A 6,000-nucleotide genomic window follows, 5' to 3' on the forward strand; every position below is an offset into this window, starting at 1 on the left:
AATGGGTGAGCCATCTCTCCAGCCCCAGGCCACACTCACTGTTCAACCAATAGAATCCAGAGCTCTAGTTCTGGTTAAAGGCCTGGACTGTCTCAAGCCAGGCATCCCTTTATCATGTCTTCTTTTTTTGTTTTGTTTTGTTTTTTTGAGACAGGGTTTCTCTGTGTAGCTTTGTGCCTTCCCTGGAACTCACTTGGTAGCCCAGGCTGGCCTCCAACTCACAGAGATCCGCCTGGCTCTGCCTCCCCAGTGCTGGGATTAAAGGCGTATGCCACCACCTGGGTATCATGTCTTTTTTTTTGAGCTGAGGACTGAACCCAGGACCTTGTGCTTGCTAGGCAGACGCTCTACCACTGAGCTAAATCTCCAACCCTATCATGTCTTCTTAATTTCATTAGGTGGCCACTCGGGCCATCGGCTCCTTTCTCGCTCCTGTTTGCTGCTCTAACTCCTGCATCTTTCCTTTGCCCTTGAAGGACAAGGACCACCCTTCTTGCGCTCCATGGAACCATCACCCATCACCCACTGACCCGTCCTGGGGTAAGTTTTGAGATTCATTTCTCAGAAGACTCTTCCTTTCTGATCCTCTGTCAGACGGACTTCCCAGAAACCCCAGTGCTGCCTGGAGAGTCTGATGCCCAAAATGTTGAGGGTTGTTTTACTCTCTAGTGGGGCCCAGCACCCAGCTCCCAAATAGATACACACAGAGACTTACTCTTACTTATGAATGCCTGGCAGTAGCTTGGCTTGTTTCTAGACAGCGACAGCTTTTCTTATCTTAAATTATCCCGTCTACCTTTTGCCGCTGGGCTTTTACCTTTCTCTAGTTCTGTATATTTTTTTTCTTTCCTTCTTATTCCATGTCTGGCTGTGTGGTTGAGTGGCTGGGTGGCTAGGTGGCTGGGTGGCTGGCCCCTGAAGTCCTCCTCCTTCCTCTCTTGTTCCTTGATTTCTTTTCTCTCCTTTTCTTTATTCTCTCTGCCCGCCAGCCCCACTTATCCTTTCTCCTGCCTCACTATTGGCCATTCAGATCTTTATTAGACCAATCAGGTGTGTTAGACAGGCACAGTAACACAGCTTCACAGAGTTAAACAAATGCAACAAAAAAAAGAACACAACACATCTTTGCATCATTAAATAAATGTTCCACAGCAAAAAACAAATGTAACACATCTTAAAATAATATTCCACACCAGGGACACCTCCTCCTTTTGTAACAAGGCTCTAGACCTTAGCAGTCCCCCAGACCTTAGCACAACTGACTCCCTGTTAGAAGTCCCACTCAGGCTGTAAAACTAAGACATGTAGACAGCACCACCTGCCAAAACAAAAACAAAGACCTAATCCATCCAAGTCCATGACTTTGGCAAAGTCTCTAAATGTCCTAGCCTTGCTTTTTTGGCTTCTGTGGTTTCAATTCTGGCTAACTGTTCTTGTTAACTGAAGTATGTCAACCCAGAATATAGTTTTTGTGCTTAAACGCTCACCGTGAGGAAGGCTCGGGGCTACACTGGGATCCTGAGCACACAGTGTAGTCACTGGCTGACTAATGAAGACTTTCTATTGGCTTAAATCCGAGTCCATGTAGTTCTCTCTGGTGGATACCCCACAACACTTTTGGTTTGTTTTCTTTTGGAAAGAATCTTTCTTTCCCTCCCCAAAGCTATGGGCTGTAGCTACCTACAGACTTTGTGCTTTAGACAACCTGGCTACAGTATCTCTCAACAATGGCTACCATGGCTGGGGGACGCATGTTCCAGTTCCAGATTCAAATCGATTTTACATTAATACAGTGGAAGGTGGTTCACAGGTTTCCAGCATGCAAGCCTTACTCTTCCTCTGCTTTGGCCCTGCTCCCTGTGTCTCCTGCTCTACCTTTCAGGACCTTTGCATTAAAACCCTCTCCTCTAGGCTCCTGTGTAAGGAATATTAAATATGAGTTTTCTCTATCAAATGCTATAAAACTTGTGTTTAGAACAAGGAATTTTTTTTTTAAGTTTTGGTTATTTTTTTTAAACATTTATTTATTTATTATGTGTACAGTGAATGTTGGCCCACAGGCCGGAAGAGGGCACCAGATCTCATTACAGATGTTTGTGAGCCACCATGTGGTTGCTGGGAACTGAACTCAGGTCCTCTGGAAGAACAGACAGTGCTCTTAACCTCTGAGCCATCTCTCCAGCCCAGAATTCAAATCTTTTTATCTCCTCTACCTTGAAAGACTTTCACGTAAATGTCTTAATACCCCCACCTAGTAAAACCTTTGTTGGTGCAAAGACCCACTGCTACGTTCCAGGGACCTGATGACCTGGACCATTACCCCTTGCCCTTTGCTTCATTCCCTATCATCAGTTCTTTTAAAATGAAGACTAGCCAATCAAATAAGACTGTAAGGTCAGACCCCAGCCAGTGGGGACAAGACAGTCACCATCTGAGTTAGAATAAAAACCAAGTGCACTTCCTGTCTCCAATATGTGCCCTCCACTCTGAGCACACCTGTCTCTCTAATCTGTGTCTAATCTGAGCACACCCTCTTGGTGATACTTATTATGTATACAGTGTTCTGCCTACAGGCCAGAAAAGGGCACCAGATCTCATTACAGATGGTTGTGAGCCACCATGTGGTTGCTGGTAATTGAACTCAGGACCTCTGGAAGAGCAGTCAGTGCTCTTAACCTCTGAGCCATCTCTCTAGCTCTTAGAGTTTCTTTGTTGTTGTTTTTCGAGACAAGATTTCTCTGTGTAGTTTGTGCCTTTCCTGGAACTCACTCTGTAGACCAGGCTGGCCTCAAACTCACAGAGATCCGCCTGCCTCTGCCTCCCGAGTGCTGGGATTAAAGGCGTGTGCCACCACTGTCTGGCCTTGGTGACACTATTGCTCTGTCCAGACACTTCAGAGTGCTGCTCTCTTACTCTGTGACCCTGAACTTCTAGCAGTTTAGGGAGCTTATCTGGGATCCTAGCTCACAGGAGGGAGTGACTCAGACCCCTCCCAGGGGAAACTCATCCTGCCAGCTTTTTTTGTTTTTCCTTTGATGGCCTGGGGTGCTGGGCCTCTGGCATTCTCCAGGCAGAAGATAGCAATGTTTGGAAGTCTCTGACAATGGAGCAGGCCTGATCCAAGGAAATTGCTGAGGTGACCAGGAATACTCTGTGCACAAACCAAAGCTAAGAGGTGCTGTAGGGAACAGCAAAGTATCCCATTGATTGTAGAGCCACCTGCGGGGGTGGGGTGGGGTGTGTATGAGATCTGTCCTCCATAAAAGGGAGTTGAGCAGAAGATAAACAAGGATGGGAAAATAATCTACGTACAAAGAACAAAACAACAAAAACACCATTGAAGTCTGGCGTTACCCCATTAGTGTAATATAAAAGGGGTTACCCCTCAGGGCGTGGCACCAGGGAGTTCATGGGTGTTACCATTTTGACTTATGTCACATGGTTATCTTAACTAAGATGGTGGTGAAGTCACATTGACCATCATTATTTCGTTAGCCAAGATGGTTGCCTCCATCTTAACGAGGTCATCAGCCAAGATGGAAGCAAATCGTGATTACTTTCTGTCCATGAGCTCAGCTTCATCGTAATGTGAGCCCGTCTACTAGTCCCTGTCCAAATAGCAAAGAGACAGAGGAAGGAATTCACGGTCTCTACCCAAGAAAGTTGAGTCCACACATTTTGCTACAGAAATTGCGGCTGTGAAGACCGAGGGTCATCATCTGGATCTTGTTTTAACCTCTCCTCCATGCCTAGGCATGGGAAGTTGCTGAAAGAAACTGATGAAGGAAGCAGAAGTGGAGAAGTGTGGGGAATGTCCACAGTGGGACCCTTGCCTGGGAGCACAGGGAGACATCAAGAATGTGACTTCCTGACAGCTCAGGAACCTGCATGGGACCGAACTAGGCCCGCTGAATGTGGGTGACAGTTGTGTGGCTTGATCTGTTTGTGGGGTCCCTGGCAGCAGGGCCAGAACTTATCCCGGGTGCATGAGCTGGCTTTTTGGAGCCCACTCCTGGTGGTGGGATACCTTGCTCAGCCTTGATACAATGGGGAGGGGCTAGGCTCTACTTCCACTTGGTCTGCCAGACTTTGTTGACTACCATGGGAGTCAACAGTCTGAGGAGTGGATGGGGGTAGAGTGGGAGGGAGATGAGGAAGCAGGAGAAGGGGAGGGAGAGGAAACTGGGGTTGATACGTAAAATGAAAAAAAAATATATATATATATATATATTTTTTTAAAAATTAAAAAAAAAAATGTGACCTCAGCACCATTTTACCCCAACTGAGCATGGACAGCTGTGACTTTCCATGTGGGCGGGGATTTAAGACCTTTGAATACCTGTTGTTTGGTTTTTGCTCTGTTTGGGGGCCGACACCCAGCTCCCAAATTAATACACACGGAGACCACGGAGACATATTCTTACTTATGAATGCCCAACCTTAGCTTGGCTTGGTTCTTGCCAACTTTTCTTAACATATTATCTCATCTACCTCAGAAGCCTTGTGTAAGACATTCACCTCCATCGAAAATCATCAAATCGTCAGCCAGATGGCATCATCTATGGCTGTATGAGACTTTACACCAAGAGACTGCCTTTGTCCCTTCCACCAGTTCAGGTCCAAGGTCTCCCAGGTTCTCTGAGGGAAGTGGGTGAAAGGGGAGAGAAGGGAGAATCCCATGCCCAAGAGAGGGAGAAGACAGAAAGTTAAACTTAGCTGGGCCTCGTGGGAAAGAAGGAAATCTTAGCAGGTGCTGGCTCCAGACAGTTTATTTTAGGTGTAGTTAAGGACAGGACAGTTTTGGGTGGGGGGAAGTTTCCTGCTAACAACTATCTCAATTCCATGTGCACAATAAAGCTTAAGGTGTGGCTACTTCAAATACTCTACCATGACGACGGTTTCTACAGCTTAAGGGTGGCGTGGGACCGGTGTGGTCTTGGTCACGTAAATAGCATAGAGGTCTCCAGGCTATAAAGTACATGTGACATCTTCCCTGAGGATGGGTTCTACTGAGACAAAGCTCAAGCTAAAGGTCTAGAGTAGTAACGGAAAAGGAATAAATATGGTGGTCTGAGGGATTCGGGTGTGGCACAGATCACCAGGCTATTAGCTAGACCTACTCCCAGCCTTCTGGAAGGCATACGTCTCCCTTGAAGAGACAGGTTTGCACACTTAACATTCCTGATTTCCCTAGTGCTTATCTGTGCACTCAAGAACCTTGTGCTCTCCACACCTTGCCGGATGCCAGAGATGCCTAGAGTGTCTGGGGAACTCTGACCTTTGACCTAGTTTCTAAATGACTTCAGGGTTTCATCTTTAGGGAGACGGAATGCTAACATGGCAATAAAGTCCTGTTAAGAGAAAACAGTGAGTCTGAAGAAAAGAATGCTTAAAAATAAGGAAGGATTTGTACAAAGCATTAAATATGAGCCTTTCCTAACCAAAAACTATGAAAACTTGTGTTTCATCCTGAAAGATTTTTGTGCAAATCCTCACCACCCAGGAAATTCTCACCACCTCAACCTCTGTTACACCAAGACCCTCTGTTACACCCCAGGAATTTGATGGCCTGAGCTCACTCTTTCCCCTTCCTCCATTTTTTTTTAAGATTTATTATACAGTGTTCTGCCTGCCAGAAGAGGGCGCCAGATCTCATTACAGATGCTTGTGAGCCACCATGTGGTTGCTGGGAATTGAACTCAGGACCTCTGGAGAACAGTCGGTGTTCTAAACCTCTGAGCCATCTCTCTAGCCCCTCCCTGAACTTATTTTTTTAAAGATTTATTGGGATTGGGGATTTAGCTCAGTGGTAGAGCACCTGCACTACCACCACCCGTTTACCATGTCCAAGCCAGGGGCTGTGGATCGAGAAACAGAGACAAAAGACAGCGGGTCATTCGTGCCAGGGGATGCCCAATGCCATTTATTGGAGGGAGGGAACCTTAAATACAGGCTTACAGCACAATGGAGGAACCCAGGAGGGCAGAAGTTTGCTACTGA

Source organism: Onychomys torridus, chromosome 21 (genome assembly GCF_903995425.1).
Source record: "Onychomys torridus chromosome 21, mOncTor1.1, whole genome shotgun sequence".
NCBI classification, from domain to species: domain Eukaryota; kingdom Metazoa; phylum Chordata; class Mammalia; order Rodentia; family Cricetidae; genus Onychomys; species Onychomys torridus.